This window comes from Prosopis cineraria, unplaced genomic scaffold (genome assembly GCF_029017545.1).
Source record: "Prosopis cineraria cultivar Desert tree isolate PC_DT_omini unplaced genomic scaffold, ASM2901754v1 PC10, whole genome shotgun sequence".
NCBI classification, from domain to species: Eukaryota; Viridiplantae; Streptophyta; class Magnoliopsida; order Fabales; family Fabaceae; genus Prosopis; species Prosopis cineraria.
In genome coordinates, this window is record NW_026555341.1 from 16,456,055 (window position 1) to 16,473,950 (window position 17,896).

Here is a 17,896-nt window from a genome sequence, read left to right on the forward strand (position 1 = left end):
TAAGTATTGCAAGAAAACAAATGACAAACTTTACATGCGTGAGTGAGTGCATACATGCGTATGCTATAATGATATATAAGTGTTATCTTTTTTCAATGGAATTTATATATGTTGATCCTGAGAGATTTAGCATACTTTAAAGTTTAAACTATGGCAAATTAAATTCATCCTGTGATCAAAAGTTTCTTGTTGCAGAATTTATGAAGGGTTATCATACAATAGAAATTTTGAAATCCATTGCAAAAAGTTTTATGTCCGTGTTAACAAGGGAAGGGCCCATTGCAAAAGCAAATTGAGATGGATTTTATCACGAACTTCATCTTTTATAAAAAAAACAATTTTTTTTTTTTGGTCGCAGAATTTGTGATGACTTTTATTTGTGAGAGAAGTTTTAGAAATCCATTGCAAAAAAAATTTTATGTCCATGTTTACGGTGGGAAAGCAAATTAAGATGGATTTTCATTAAAAATTTCATTTCTTTTGAAGAAAAATATAACTTTGAATCCTGTATTTGCTCATTTTCTATTAGTTCCTACACATTTTTTGAGTGTTTTAGATCCTTACACTGTTATTTTTCATTGTTTTAGGTCCCTATATCATTAAAAATTTTATTTTTTTGGGAAAAATATAATTTTGAGTCCTTGCATTTTGCTAACATTTTGATATTGCTCCATGCACATATTTTTGGGTGTTTTAGGTCCTTACATTTTTGTCTTCCATTGGTTTAGGTCTCTTCATGAACAAATATAAGGATCTAAAAAATGAAAAACAAAATTATCAGGACCTAAAGCACCTAAAAAAAGTGCAGGGTTGAGCAAATATAAGGATTTAAAATTATGTTTTATCTTCTTTTTCCCCTTAAAAAAAGGTATTGATTTAAAAGACAAAAGGCATCTTGTACGTTTAATCTTTTTGAAAGTGACTCCCACGAAAATGCCTTTTGTAAAAGCGAAACTCATGGGTCATGAGGTAAATGAGGCAAGACGCAGAAGATAAAATAATTTAATTTTTAGGGGAGTGGGAAGCGACGGGTCAGTCGTATTGACAACATTAATGCTTGTTTATATTGACATTGATCCATTGACCTTTAAAATGGCTTGTTCCAGAAGATCTTGATGATCAGTATCTAAAGGCAATATAAAATTAACTGAACGTGATGCTTACCTTCTAATTAAATGACAAATACTCTGCTAAAGTAAAGCATGTTTGGTAAATTAGTTTGGAGACAGAAAGAAGGATTTAATGGCAAAGTTGCCCCTAAATTGTAGATTCAAGAACGTATGTCTAAGACAGTAATTCATTTTTTAGTACAATGATCCTCTTCAATAATTTAAAACGGTGCAATATTGTTCTCACCATTAACAAATGCTAACATTGACTGTTGGTTGTTAAAAAATTACAGAAAAAAATAATAAAAAATTATAGAAAAGAAACAAGAAGGTGATTGAATTTTTTTTTTGGTGATTTTTATTTTGGGATCCTTGTTTGTAATTTTGGATTTTTTTAATAATTTTTTGGGTCATTTTTATAATTTTATGGTCAACTAATGATCAAAGTTAATTCTTGCTAATGGTAAGGGTGAGATTCTAGTTTTAAAATGTTGAAAGAGAACATTATATAAAAAATGAGTTTATAGTTTCATAACATTTTGGGCTTATAATTTAAAAGTAAAATTGCCTTTTGACTGAAAAAAAAAGTATTCTAGAGAAAATTTCTCTTAATGTTTTATAATAATATTAAATTCGATTCCTTCAAAGATTGGAAGGACCATTGATGAAGATAGCAAATAAAACACCTCCACCTCCCATTCAGAAAAAAAAACGTAATTTCCAATACGATATGTATAGTTTAAGACAAATTATCTCTTGTTACAAATATTTTCAGATTATAATATAAAATATCTTTTAAAAATTTTACTTAATTCAAAATATAAAATATTTGATAACTTTTATAATTGTTTTTTGCCAACTATAGTCCAACTTCTTTTATTTTATTAAACAAATATGAAAAGTTGGTCCCATATCCAACTTAAAAGATCTGAAATTCATAAATAAACTGGAAACATATACATAGATTGAATCCTCAAACACTACTATGGAAATAGGCTACAACGTCGCCTTTTAACGTCGGGTCAAAAAATAACTGTTGTTAAAAAAAAAAGGCAGTGGCAAAAACATAAATAAAAAGAAATGTTAAAGGAAGAAAGTTGAAGTTTTAAATGTTGGTTATATTAAAACTGACGTTAAAATTATTTTCAAAGTCGGTTTTAATATAACCAACATTAAAACTTCAACTGACGTTAAAATTATTTTCAACGTCGGTTAAGATATAATCAACGTTGAGGAAAGAAAATTAAAAAAATTAAAAATTTTGTAGTTTTTGACGTCGGTTATAATATAACCAACGTAAAAAATTGTAAAATTTAAAAAAAAAAAAGTACACATATATGACATCAGTTATAATAATAATCGATGTCGTATATGTCCTTTATCATTCCAGCAACGCTCGTTTAGCAGTGTTCTTTTTCAGTTTCATTTGAAAAGTTTTCTTCTCTGTGTCTGTGCCGTCGAACAACCTAGAAGTGAAGAAGCAGTCCCTTGCCATCGAAAACGAGCCGCCGTCGATGAACCGCCACTGCTGCCACCGATGAAGCTCACCATTTCCACCAAAACTGCTGCGCCTCAATGTTCTACTCTCTCGCCACTGTCATAGTCACACACCTTGCCATTTCTCTTGGTTTAAGGTACATTTTTTTTTTTCTCTTCATGGGTCAAATTTATTCTTTGATTTGGAGCCTCCATTTATTTTATTCCTTCTTCCTTTGTCTTCCTTTGCCAGTGAATCTTGTGTTTTGGTTGCTGCGCTTCCTTTTCCCTCCATTGTTGGGTTGTTGCTTCAAGTTGGTTTCTAGAGTCGCATTTTTGTGCGCATAGATTCCAAGTAAGTGTTTAATTTTTTTTCTATTTTTTCTTTGATTTATGAAAATTATATTAGTTGGGTATGTATTTAGATTTTTTTGTTTTTACTTTTTATAATTATATAATTATTTTCTTTCTCTAAAATGTTTTTGGATAGTAGAATTAATTTGTTGAAAAAAGAAACAAAATTTGTACTTCTTTAGATGAATTAAATTTGTTATATTAATTTTTATGTCATGGATATTGTTGAATAGTATAATGAAATTTATGCCTGTTTAGAGAAATTATATGTCTTGAACTTATTTGATTTTGTATAATGGATACTATATTGTTGGATATTTTTGTTAAATTTGATTGTTCTTGAAATTTTAGGAGGTCCTAATTTATAGGGAACTCTACAAAATTTTTCTAATATTTATAGTAATGGCTGTGAGTTTGTTTTGAATTTCAATGTTGTTGAAATTTGAGCTGAATTTTATTTTCATTGAGAATTTGGAAGGTCCTATGTTAAGGGGAAACTTTGCTAAATTTTTTTGATTTAAGTTAGAAAATTTTTACATATAGTATTATTTTTGTTGATTAATTAGGTAGTAAAATAATGAGTCACAATTGGATGAATACTAGAAGAACAAGTGAGGATTATGAGAATGAGGTAGATTATTTTCTTAAATTCACTAAAATAAATGCTCCTAGTAAAATGGACGGTATTTTTGTCCATGTGTGAAATGTTTAAATGGGAGTCGACTAAGCGTTGATGAAATAAGAGAGCATTTACTTTGTAATGGGATCAATTTGAGGTATAAGAAATGGATATGGTATGATGAAACCAAAGGATTGAGTTTTTTGTTCCAAGAGAAAGAAGTAAGTGAGAATGCTTGGGACAATAGAATAGAAGATATGATCTGTGATATTGGAATGGAGTCTTTTGCACAAGCACATGCATTTGAATGCTTGAAAGTAATGCATAGAAGCCTTTGTATCTGGAGCGTGCAAAATATACATGTTTGACTGGGGTGGAGTTTAGTCAACTTGAAGGCAAGGTGTGAGTAGACCAATATGGGTCTTACTTGGTTGCTTGACTTGTTGGTAGATATACCCATTTGAGCATTACATGAAAATATTGAAAGGATACTTGAAGAATCCATATCATCCTGAAGCTTCAATGTTAAAGATCTGTTGCTGAAAAGGCCATTGAGTTTTTGTATCGACTACCTAAATTGGATGAAGGCAATTGGAGTTCGTAACTCTCACCATGAAGGGACTAGCCTCACAAGCAAGGGTACATGAGGGGTTAGAGTAAAGAGTATGTGCCATGAAGAGGTGTTACAAGCTCATCTTTACATCTTAAATAATATGGAAGAAGTTCAATATTACTTAGAGACTTATAGGAAGATGTTAAAGGACAAAAACCCAAAAAAAAAATGATATGCAGCTAGTGAATGAGCACAACAAAACATTTATTAGGTAGTTCAAGGAAAAGGTTCATGAAGAGGCTAATGTGCCTGATATGATAAAATGGTTAGCTGAGGGGCCTCGTTTTAAGGTTGTATGTTAGGTTGAGTTTGACATAAATGGGTATTCATTTTATATGAAAGCCCAGATGAAAAAAGTATTGTGCAAAATAGTAGAGTGATGGTAATGGCTGAAGCTCAGCATTTTTCTAGTTAAAAAAATAAAAACCTAAAATGGGCACCCATGCCTTATTATGGAATTATTGAAGAGATTTGGGAGATTAATTATACCATGTTCAAAATTGCTGTTTTTAAATGTAAGTGGGCTCATAGGAGTGGCATCCAAATAGACAAGATTGATAGATTTACCTTACTGGATCTTGATAGGGTAGGTCACACTAATGAGCCATTCATTTTAGCAAATCAAGCAAAATAGGTGTTTTATATGATTGATCCAGCAAATAAGTGGTTGTCTATTGTTCTTCAAGGCAAAAAATAGATTGTTGAAGTATATAGAGTTAATAACTCTAGTTTTGATCTTGACAAAGCACCACCTTTCACAACAAATTTACATCAATCAATTGAAGTTGATGATACAGAGAATGAACATGCTATTAGATATGATCATTGTGGAGGAATTTGGGAGAATGAATAAAGTAATAGTCTTATTATTTTAATTTATTTTCTTTCTTATATGTTTGCCATTACTCTTCTTACTTATATTTTTATATTCTTGATCAATTTATATCACCTTGTTGTTTCCATCAAGGATATGGAGGGTTCTGGAGAAGGTGATAATACTATTAATTCACCTGGTAAGAAAAGGGGTAGAGGTCTTCTAAAATTAAGAGTTGGCCATATGTCATGGGACTACAGAGTGGTTGCATGTTGAACTTAGTTCAGATTTAGTTTCACTTGGCATTGAAGGAGATTGATTTATCAGCTTTATTGGCTTTTAGGTTTGCAGTAAAATTAGTATTCTATACAAGGATTGGAGACAAGTACCACAAGCTATTAAAGATCAAGTTCGGGAAGAAATTTTGGTAAGCACCACAAACTTTATTAATGTTATTTTTATAGTATTTCTTAAATTTTTAACTTATTTAAAACTTAATTATTTTACAGTTAACCTATGATATTTTTGCTACCTCCTACATGGAAAGGCATTGGTTAAAGAATATTGCTGAGTGATGGAAGGATTTCCAGTCGAAACTAAATAGAGATTACATCTATACAAATGGAAAGAAGGCAGGTTAAGATCTATGTCAACAGTACAATTTTCATGATCAAGACATTTGGAGACAATTTGTGACATTTCAAAATGATCTTGAATTTCAGGTAATAAGTTGTCACTTAATTTCTATATTATATTTTTTTGACTTCACTAATTTAAGTTTTTTCATTTGCACAAAAATTAAGCACCACAAATAAAGTAATACAATCACAAAATATATATCCTCATTACATGTCTCGTGGGAGATATAGGAAAGTTGAGCAAAAGCTAATTGAGAAACTTTAGAAGAAAATGGAAGAAGCAGCAAAATCGAACCTTGCCGTTGTTGTTCAGCCCCTACCATGCCTGACTTGTCAAAGAAAATGAAAGGTTAGGAGGATCAAGAAAGGGGAGTATATCACTTTAGAGGCTGCTGTAGTTGCTGAAAAAATCATAAGTAATTAAATATTTTTATTTCTTCTTCTAGTTGTCTTTAAAGATTAAGTAATCACTTGACTTATATGTTGTAGGATTCACTTAAGGAGAAAGCTTCCTAAGATTCGTTCACTCTAAGTAGAAGGATGGACATCCTATCAGTTGCAATTGGAAAGCTAGAACATCCTAGTTGAGTTAGAGGGGTCAGTAGGGGAGTTGATCTCAAGCAATACTTTTGGACCGACTCCATGAAGTTCTTTGGGAAGCATGTCCAGAAATGAGATGCATTAGTTGGTGGCCAAGGTTAGGGATGATACTCAAGCTAAGGTTCGAGCGGAGGTTCGACAAGAGGTCGAGTAAGAGTTTTGGGAATCATTCCGAGAAGAGATGATGGCCCAGCTTCATGAAGAGATGAAATCTGTGGTCACTGGCATGACAGTTTTAGAAGTTGATTGTACATCTTAAGTTTGTACTATTTAATTTAATTTAATATATATTTGTGTTTAATTTAATTTAACATAGATATGTATTTCATGTAGACTTCCCCTATGATACTAAGCACAAAAGGTAGCAATAATTCGTCGGGGACAATGGCATTGGCACTAGTTAATCCTGATTCTCTTGTACCTAATGACAATAAAGGAACTTCTTGTTATCTTTATCTAGAGAATCTAAAAAAATGTGTTGTTGATGAGGGTTAAGTATACAAGCTTGGATCCACAATTCATCATCAGAAGATTTGAGAGGACCAAGTTAAGGTAACGCTTACATGTGTTTGAAAGGATGAGAATAATGTACAATTGCCATTTCCTACTTCTGAGTTTACAACAAGAAGCCAAGCAATAGGTTCTTTCATTCTATGGCCTAAAAATCTTGTGTCAGAAATTGACACGACATTGCTAGAGGAAAAAATAAGTTAACATTATGTTATTTTCTTTGAGTTATTTAATTACTTATATAACTCTTTCATTTTATGTTTTAATAGGAGCCTAAAAATGCTGTTAAATTTCTGTGCTTGGTGCAACTACATGAAATTTATAAACATATGAAAGAAGGCATTACTGTTAAAATGCCACTTGGAGTCGTGGCTGTGGAAAAGGGATATATTTTGGGTTTGACAAAATAGATCTTAAGGAGTTCCTAACTTTAAAGGAACTAGACATATCATGGGCTAAATTGAAAATCTTGTAATTTTTTGTCTACTTTTTAAATTTAGTTCATTTTATTTTCATACCACTAACATTTTGATCTCATTTTAATGATAGGTGCCTCTATAATATTTGCTGTGTAATGGAAAAACAAAATACATTTGGATTTTTATACCTAAAAAATTGTGCAGAAAGCTCACAACGTAGTACATAGAAAAATGACATATGTGATGAATCATAGGTCAGACACAAAAATGCCATGTTATCTAGCATCAATTGTTGATGAGCAAGTATTTTTTATTCATGAATGTCTATTCATTTGTGTGTGTGTGTGTATTTGTGTTATCTATTACTCATTTAAATTTTTATATGCTATAGCTATCAGTGGTCATTTTGTGTTATTTGTCCAAATCAAAGTGTAGTATATTGGTTTTGTTTTCTAAACAAAACGTCAATCAACGAGTTAATATGGATTTTCAATAAGTAAGCTTTTATTTATATAAAATTTTACTTCTACATATATTTATATTTTTGTAATTTTTTTTCATTTACAAATGATAATGGTGCACTTCAGACATATTATATGCTTACTGGGGAATGCAAGCAAAAATTATTGGTAGAATGAATTTACCCAAATGTAAGTAAGAACCTCTAACTTTCATATTTAATTATTCTTTGCATGTTTTGGTTTAATTTTAAAATTTTCATTTATTTTAGTGCTGTAGGCAACTAGGAAGCATAGAATACATTACATGTATGAGATAATTCAAGTTGAAATTATCAAAAGATTACAAGAGGTATTTGATTTTGTTATTTTAGTTCAAATTCTTGTATTGAATTCCTTTAAATTATTATTTTGATTAATTTTATTGTCTAGATTTTTGATAATACAGAGCTTTATAATGAGAAAGAGATCGATGGCATTCACGATATTTTGGCTCAATAACTTCTTGGACATATTCTATAGCTTTTAGTAGTTGCACAAATATATAATGTAGTTGTAACTTATATATTAATTGTTGTTCTGCTGACTGGCTATTTATAATCTATGCAATTTTCATTTTTTTTAGTTCTAGATGTATAAGAAGTCAAAATAAAATGTTTAAAAAAAAACCTTTTAACGATGGTTTTTTAAAAACCATTGTTAAAATCCACTTTTAACAATGGTTTTTATCAGACACCCATTGTTTTAACAATGGTACAACGGTTGTTAAAAAGACTTTTAACAATGGTCAAAAAACCGTTGTTAAAAGTCTAATTTTTAAAAAAAATTGAATTAAATTTTTACAATTTTTCAATTTTGGTTGTACACATAACCAATGTTGAAAGTATTTTAATGTCGATAAATTGACCAACATTAAAAGTTTACTTTTTGCTTTGCATTTTTCCACTTTGCCTTAAGAACCAATGCTAAAAATATAAAATAATTGTTGTTCAAAGTCTGTCCTGTGAAAGTGATCATCAAAAACCACAAAAAATGAATATATATATATATATATATATGTATATGTATATGTATATGTATTTCTCTATATGTAACCAGGGTGTGACCTTTATTATTTATGTTGCATGAGTATGGAAGAAGAACTATTAGCCTTATGTAGACCAAACATTGCATGAAAAAGGACAAAAAATTAAATTTAGCAAACGCTCAATAATATTTGTATATGATGAACAAGATCACGCCATCCTCATGGCAAACAAAGTAAGGACACAACTTATTTAATTTTTTGTGCTTTTTCATGCAATGTTTGGTCTACATAACGTTAATAGTTCTTCTTCCATACTAAGCAATATAAATAATAAAGGTCACACCCTGGTTACATATATAGAGAAATATATAGAGCAGATCCAGCTAGCTAGTCATGCTGACTTATTTATTACGCCACATACATACATACACACATATATATAGCTTCAGTGAGCGCACTCATATAATATAGTATAATATAATACATACATACATACATACATATATATATATATATATTCATTTTCTGTGGTTTTCAATGAGCTTCTGAAGCTCCTCCTTCCTGGCTCCCACAGTCTTGTCCACAACTTTTCCTTCTCGATGAGTATGAATGTTGGCATTGCTTGCACTTTGAACTCTTGTGCCACTTCCTGATCAAGTTTCCATTATTATTTTCTCATCACTATATATATATATATATATAAATAATATCTCTATATATTTATGTACACAAGCCATGAATAATGAGGCTCCTTCTCGATAGAGACTATTTATAACTTAAGTCATGAGCAGTGTAACTTCTATAGGCACACACAACCCTTTGCAATAATATATAATTCAAAAAGGTGCCTGCTATATGTATATATAATAGAATTCACAACTATTCAAAATGTTGCTAAAAATGAAGAGTGACTGCCCGAAAATGAAAAGAGAGGAGAAATGACAAGGATAGTAAAAGAAAGGATGGTCAAATTAATTTATAAACCTTTCTCTTTTATTTTATATTAGTTATTGATATGAGACTTTTCAAGTCGACTTAAGTTCATTCATATACTTGGACAAGCTGAAAAATCCCATGCGATTGAATCCCCATAACTTTTGGATTCGTAAGCAATTAAAGGTAAATATGCATGATCAGATATATATACCATCAGCTCATCCACATCAACCTTGATGAATTCCACGTCAGCATATTTTGCAGCAAACTCTTTGATAATCGGATCCATCGTTTTGCAGGGTCCGCACCACGTGGCCGTGAAGTCGATCACCATCTTCGACAAAGAAATTATAGTATGAACAAGATTCAGTACTGAACTTTCGGATCAAATTAAAGAACTAGAAATCAAATAATAACCATTAAAGGCTAAATTGAAAAACTGATCCCACCTGCTTGTTTGTTGACTTGGAGGCATCAAAGTGAGCCTTCCATTTAGCAGAGGAATGGAAGGTGATGACACGAGAAGAAGATGGTGAGTGTGATGATGACAGCGAAGATGATCTACGATATGCAACATTATCCAACTATAAAAGGTTCGCTCCCATTTCCTCTTAATAATTATAATAACAACTTCTCTTTCTTTTGGAGCGATTTGAGAAGCTTTGGATTGGGGTAGTGCAACTTAAAGTGTTAGGTTGTCTGCATATATAGTTTATAAAGGTAGCTAGTGGGCAAATATTTTATCATTTTTTTCTATATGCATCGGATGCTCTTTGGCTGGCCTACGTGCAAGCTAATTGGAAAAATTATAATCAAGGATCACTGTGCACAATTAGTTGCTCAGCTGAGCCAAATAATTTTGATATCAATTTGCCGGACCAAAGAACCTAGCTCTAATTAAAATTTGTTGTGAAAAACCAAAGCTATCCCTTGTACACACACACTCTCTCTCTTAACAACAAGCCCCTATTTAGGGGAAAACAAGTCATATTTCTATTTTAACAACAATTATTTTCCTGTTTAACAACTCCAAAACTTAATTTGGCGGTGGGAACCCCATTTAAAAAAAAAGCAAGTCAAATTTTCATTTTAATAACAATCTATTCCCTTATTAATAACTCCAACATATTAACCTATTAGTGGAGAGGAACAAGTGTTGTGATTTGGTGAACAAGTCCCCATTCGAGAAAAAATAAGTTACATTTTCATTTTAATAACAAATTTCTTCATTAACAACTCCAAAATATTAACTTGGCAAAGAGGAATTATTGTAATATAGTGACCAAGCCTCTATTGGAAGGGAAAAAAAAAGTCTTATTTTCATTTTAACAACAATCAATTCCCTTGGCACAACAAATATAGATGCATGGGGCAGTTTTGTCTGTTGCTCGTTTGGTTCTAAAGAGTAATATCAAAATTATTTGACCCTACGTAGCAATTAATTTTGTCTAGTCGTCCTTGATTGATTTTTTCCAAAACTAATTTTATGGCTAGATTTTGAATAATTACTATAATTAAGTACCTTCTGAAACCCGCACATCAGCTTTAATATAGTAATAATAGCAATTCTTGTCAACTGTTATATCAAACTCAAGTAGATGTTTGTTTCTCAGATTCAAATCCTCTTAGGTTGAAATTTGTAAATTTGCGTGAATTTTTTTTAAGAATTTTCATTCATTTTATTATTTTTTTATAAAATATAAAATTTTCTCTCTTTTTTAAAGATGAAAACTTCACATAAATTCTATAATATCAAATTCAGAATATTTAAATCCTTGTTTCTCATTTTATTTTTTATATAAAAAAATTTAAGTGAGTTGGATACAAGGACTTGCATCCTATTTCTCTTTCCATTTTTCACATGGGCTTAATTATTTTTTTTTTTTTTTTTTTTTCTTTACCCTTAAAGGGACTCCATGTTGCAATAAAGAATGGTGTTTATTTTTTTTAAAAGAATACTTTTTTAAATTTTAAGTAGATTTTAAATAAAGGTTAGATTGTGTTGGGGATTTATTTGTTAGATGAACACTCAATTTAAATGTTAAATAATAAGGATTAATTATTTTGGATAATTTAACATTGTCTCATAATAATTTTCAAAAAGAGATAAAATCTTATTTTAATTTTCAGAGATAGTTGGTCAAATCAATTTAGTTGAGAGAAATTCTCATAAAACTCAAGGAGCTATGATGAAGTGACATAACATAAAATAGGGATTATAATTGCCATGTTATTGTCAAAATCCAAACTATTTAAATATTATTCAACATCTACCAACAAAGAATTTTTTTTTTTACCAACATCTACATACAAAGATTGATACATTTAATAAAGAATTTGACCAATAATTTACAAGGTCATGGTTTCAAATCCCACATTTGATGTGAGGAACTTGTTAGTGGATAATATATAAGTACTTTTAAAAGCACTCTTTGAATCTAAAAGTATAGCTTAACCCTCATGAGTCTTAGAATCCAACTCACCTAATCTTTTTGTTATAAAAAGAATATTGAAGAACCAGTTGTATGAGTAATTAGTTTATTTATAGTTTAAAAACTGAACCTTTGAGAATAAGCCGATCCATTCTTAAGCATAATATCAAATTCATATTGTAAAGTTATACCACAAAATTATACTATAAATCTCATTAATATTTTAAAAAAGGCTAATTTTTTTAACATTTAAAAATAAGAAAAAAAATACAAACATACATATCTCTCGAACCCTTGAAGGCTGTTAAAAAAATCATTTTAAATGAGGTTAATAAATTTGAACCCAAATGAGAATTAGCAGATATGCTTTTCATGGTCGAATGGAAGCCCATCCTTTTTCTGCACAATAACCTTTAATCTTTGCGGCTCAAAGAAAAACGCAGCTTCTCTTCGTCTCTTTACATTCCATGTATGATTTATGTGTGGTTCATCATATTCCATATGAAGAAATTAAAAGCATCTAGAAAGTAAGTCATCAAACGATTCCAAACATGCATGGCCTGGCCAACACTCAGACAGTTAATTCTGTGTGACGATTCTCAACTGTTTGATGATACACTACAAATAATGCCGACACTGTTGGCGTGCATAAACTAAAGTAATGAAACTTATTTTGTGGATTATCACTTCAAGGGCTAAAGTCTATTTTTTACCCTTAAAATATCAGCGGAGGAGCACTTAATATTCAAAATTTTTTGTTGTAGGAATGTCTCACTTCGAGTTGTTAAAAAGTAACATTGTTACTCTTGATATTAAACTTTCATAATGTCCATTAAATAAAACCGTGGGACCCACTTTTTGGAACATGTGGTGATGAGTTGTCTGACTGTTTCTGACGTGGCATAGATTGGTACACTAAGCAAATGAGTCATTAAAGGGCGAGCTTATCTGGCGATCAACCTCGCAAGTGTATGGGATCAACGTATTAATAAATCTTAAAATATTCTAGGAGTTGAATCCAGATGAAAACAATTAACTTTGTTATTTCAGAAATGTAAAAAGTAGTTTTAAAAAGAATAAAAATAATGTGAATACGAAAAAGAAAAGCAATGAAACTGACGAACTAACCAAACAAACGAGCGTCAAGAATTAAGATTCACCTATTATAATGGATTATTCTAATTTAATTAATTATTTTTTCTTCTTTTATAGTGACAACCATTTCAAATATGTCTTTATTACGTTTTAGTATATTATGATATATTTAATTAGAGTTAAATTTAATTATTTGCATCTATCTCTCTAGGTTCAGATAAGTTTTTCACCTTTCAGTTCATCAAATCACTCACAGACAATCTATATAACAGCTGTTTATGTAAAAAGTAATTAAAACAAGATCGATAAATATAAACAGAAACATTAAAATCTCATAGACAAGATGTTAACTGAACAAGAAAAATAAAATAACCAAATAAAAGAGCAAAATCCATCTCAACCAAGCTACTCCCTACTTTAATTGAAAGTTTAGCAACAACTAATAGAGCTAATACAAAACATCCTGATAGAAAACATAGATGAAATAAGAAGAACAAAGAAAAGGAAAAACTCCCAGCTTGGAGGAACTCCTTTACACTCCATGCTCTGCCTCTTAGCTTTTAGCTGATAAAATTGGATTCCCTTGAATAACCTTAGAAGCCCTTATTTATAATATTTTGGAGATAAAATTTCCTAATTGTTCTAAAATACTAAAATATTATTTTTCTCTTGATTTTATTTGATTTGAAATCTAATATTTTTCTCTTCCAAGATATGTTGTTCTCTCTCCTCTTTCATATATATATATACATATATATAATACATATATATTCTCTTCTTGACACAGACACACACATAAAATAAGGGCTCCATCTTCTTATTTTCTTCAGTTCTTTAATATAAAATATGCGCAAAGAACTCCAACAAGCTCAAGTTTGCATCCACGACAACTACTTCTGCCAGGTAAGCATCCACTACTTTACTATCTTTATCAAAGCCACTGACTCTTCCCTTCATCAAACGTCTAACCACACAAACCTCTTCACCGACCTTATCACAAGCTCTGCTTCTAACAACGTCCCACACGTACACGTGGCTAAATGATGGTATCATTATCTGATTATCTCCTTCAACGATGCCTGATCTAGCTACCACGATATCCTCTTCTCTAGCTCCGATTTGTAATTCAACTCCATGCCTACCAAATCTTTGTCGTCCTTGTTAGAAAGAGAAACAGGAAATTGCAGGGGATCGAATCCTTCCCGAGTGGGAGAGCTTCGATGAGCATTTTGACAAAGAATTGCTTCTTCATCCACGAAGTTGTCACGCTGTCTAAGGATTCTTGGAATTGAGTAAGGAAGGATTTGCCAGAGATGACGTTGTTGTTGCCCTCAAGAGTTTGGGAAGCCATTTGGACGCTTAGGGGATGATGATGGAGCCAATGAGGCCCGCACACATCCCTTTTGCTTTAATGCTTGAGAAGGTTTTGACGACGCAGTCCATGTCTAGTGGGGCACGTTAGATGCCACCTGACATTGTAAGTCAAACCTCTTATTCCTCTCTCACCCAACTTAACAATGAATCTGATACCGCCTAATTTATCCCACGATCTTAATCATATTACCATGTATTATTATGGTAATTAAGGAATTATGGTAGATAACCTCTTAAACTTTAGTTGTATATAAATAAACTGCCAGTCATATTATACTCCCTCCGTTTCTATTGATAAGAGAAACTATCACTTTTTATTTTTTTAATATAAGTAAAATCACATATTTCAATAAGCATTTATTACATATTTCTTAAATCACCCGTCATAATTTACATTAACAAGAAATAATTAACGCATGCTTATGCTGAATAACATAGGGCATTTTAATTCAATTTTTTTTTATTTTCAGACATAATCATTATGGTTAACTAACTTTCTTAAACTGTGTAATGCAGTTTTTTCTCTTATATATAGAGGCGGAGGGAGTATTGTTTTAGTAAAAAAAAAAAAAAACAGACAAATTAACTGCAAGAGAATTACTAGCTTACAACCCAAACTTCAAGGGATTATGTATAAGTTTGGTTCTTTTTTTTTGGGCCTGCAACATGTGACTTGCATGGTAAATCATGAGGTTATTGGCACATAACCTTAAAATTCAAAGATTATTAGTAGGGAAGAAAGATGAAGCTTGTAGAGATTATTTTTAAGTTAGGTATTATGTTATGTTAGTAATGACCAAATTATTAACTAATGAACAGATATATAATATTATTTGTATGACTTTAAAAATTTAACAACATTGTTTGGTTCATGTTTTTAGTCGTCCAAGCCTATGAAAAATTGCATCGTAGGAAAGGCATTGAATTCTTCTATCTAGCTAGCATATGAGCTTGTCCCTTCTAAAAATAAATGAAATTTATAGGCAAGCATAATATATATGATCACGATTGCATATTATATTTTTCTAAATTAATTCACGAATTGAGTTGCGGCTCTATCATGGGGGAATCTATTTTGTAATAATATTCGTCTCTAATTTTATACGGGAAAGAAAAAAGATAATAAAATTTTCAGTCTCTTAAATTTGTTTTAGTTATTAATTTAATCCCTCAAATTTAATTTTTATGAATTCAATCTCTTACGCTTTCTTAAATTATCAAGTTAATCTTTTAAGTTTTAAAGCATAAATTCACTCTTAAATTAATATGTGTAAGATATGTTGATAAATTGACATGATGTATATGTAACTAAATGAAAATAAATTAACTCTTAAATTAATTTAATTTTTTCAATTTAGTCCTTTACACAACATTTTGTTCTTTTTTAATTTTTGAGTATGTTTTTTCTTGCCTAAATAATTACGCTTCTTTTTCATTAATTTGCATTGCTTCCATTAATATTTCATCATGCATGTCGATAGATTTTAACAATATTAACTCCTCTTTATACAATATAAACCAAATTAATAATTGAGTCAAACTTAAAAAATCAAATCAATAAAAATTAAATGTGAGAGACCAGGTCTGTAATATTCACCTTGAAATTACCAAAATAACACTCTAACACACCATTGCGATAACCACGCTTAATTAAAATCCCTTTGTAAAGTCATAACAACCTAAGAGTTTAAAAGTAAATAGTTTAAAATATTGAGATTCTAAGAAAACTCTTTTTAAAAAGCCATTTGAGCTTAAACCATAATTTAAAATAAGTTATATAAAATAGTGGAAGCAAGAAGGTCACATAACCTAACAACCAAGCATTAAAAGAGGCATTTCTTGTTGCCCAAAACATGCTCCCTCTGCCACAGCGCATGTCTCGTCTGCCATGGCCAATGGCACAAAGAACCCATGGTTCTCGCTGTGCAAGGCACTGCAGTACATTACTACTGTCATGACAACACTCTAGATCTAAATTTTGAAGCACGTCATTTCACCATACAGCGTCTAATAGGAATAGTTCAAGTATTCACACATAGCTTATCGAGCCCTCTAACTATGGGCACTAGTCACATACTCAATATTTAACCATTAAAAAGTTGGACACCTGAATCTAAAATAATCTGTTTTCAAACCATAACACACATAAAGGTGTCCAAAACTCATATCCTAGTGCCAATAGCCTTAGAGCACTTAGACCAACTCAAATGGACATCACATAACCTGATAGGCCAATTCTATCACAATAACAGCAGTCCAAACACAAAGTGACCACCAAATCCCCTAGTCTACAATGAATTCAAAGGGGGATAATCTAATTCCAAACAATATACTATGGCCAATCACACATACAAAACATTACAATGACATTACTTGTACTAGTATTTCGACCACTCACAATCATTTAATCACATATACATCAAATGTAGGCCGAGATGCACACATTGCACAAATTCCCATATAAGTGACCCAAAATATGCATAAAATCTTAAGTTGGCATAAGATTCATAACATTCATTACAATACTAAAATAGCAAGGGAAAAGAGCTATACAAATGAAGCCCTCAATCCTTGGTAGTCTTTTCCTTCCCTTTACCCATACCGGAGCCCTCACCTCTAAAATTTAACCATGGGGTGAGATTAACATTTCAATAACAAAATAATTCAAACATAAATATATCCCTATTCATAAGTCATTTTCATACTCTAACATGATCATTCTATCATCCGAGCCCCCATATCACCTTGCTTGACATCCACTATGGCCAAAGCTCACCTTTAGTATAGGATCACCTAACCAAAAGTGTCATATCCCACTTTCAAATTATGATTTCCCTATATGACACATGAATTAGGGTGTTATTACTCTAACATTACATGACACTAATACTAACGAGCATAAATCTCTAACACTTTATCCCACATGAGTGATAAGGAAATAATCTTCAACACCATACCTTATTAGGCACTAAGGAGATACACGCCATATGAATTTTTACTATTTCTTTTTAGGTGAACTTCTACCCCCTATTATGAATATGCTCACATTTCTTATAATTATCACATATTTGTATCAAAACCACAAACTACTCAAATAAGAAATGTTCACAAATTTATTATTTTAAATCATTCAATGCACAAAATTCTCTTTTCACAATATACAACGCTTTCAAAACACATGTATGTAAATTACATGTTTACTTACAAACAGTTAAGTACTTAATCAAATAGAGTAAATTATTCTGTTATTTCAACTCTTTTGTCACAAAAGATTTCCGTCAATACTACAAAATTTTTTTTAAGAGCACTTATAAAAAAATGCTCCTGAATGGAGAGGTGAAACCTAGTGGAGTGGTTTAAAGAAAAAGCAATTTGGAATAGTAGATCTATAGAAGTACTTTATCAATAAGCGCTCCTAAATT

General features: G+C 30.8%; 2 pseudogenes; both read right to left on the reverse strand.

Moving 5' to 3' along the window:
* LOC129322452 (thioredoxin H2-like) overlaps positions 1–2,660 on the reverse strand; it is a 6,893-nt pseudogene extending 4,233 nt beyond the window's left edge.
* A 6,055-nt stretch (positions 2,661–8,715) lies between these two features.
* Positions 8,716–14,451, reverse strand: LOC129322453 (TPR repeat-containing thioredoxin TDX-like; annotated as a pseudogene).
* Between the last annotated feature and the right edge of the window lie 3,445 nt (positions 14,452–17,896).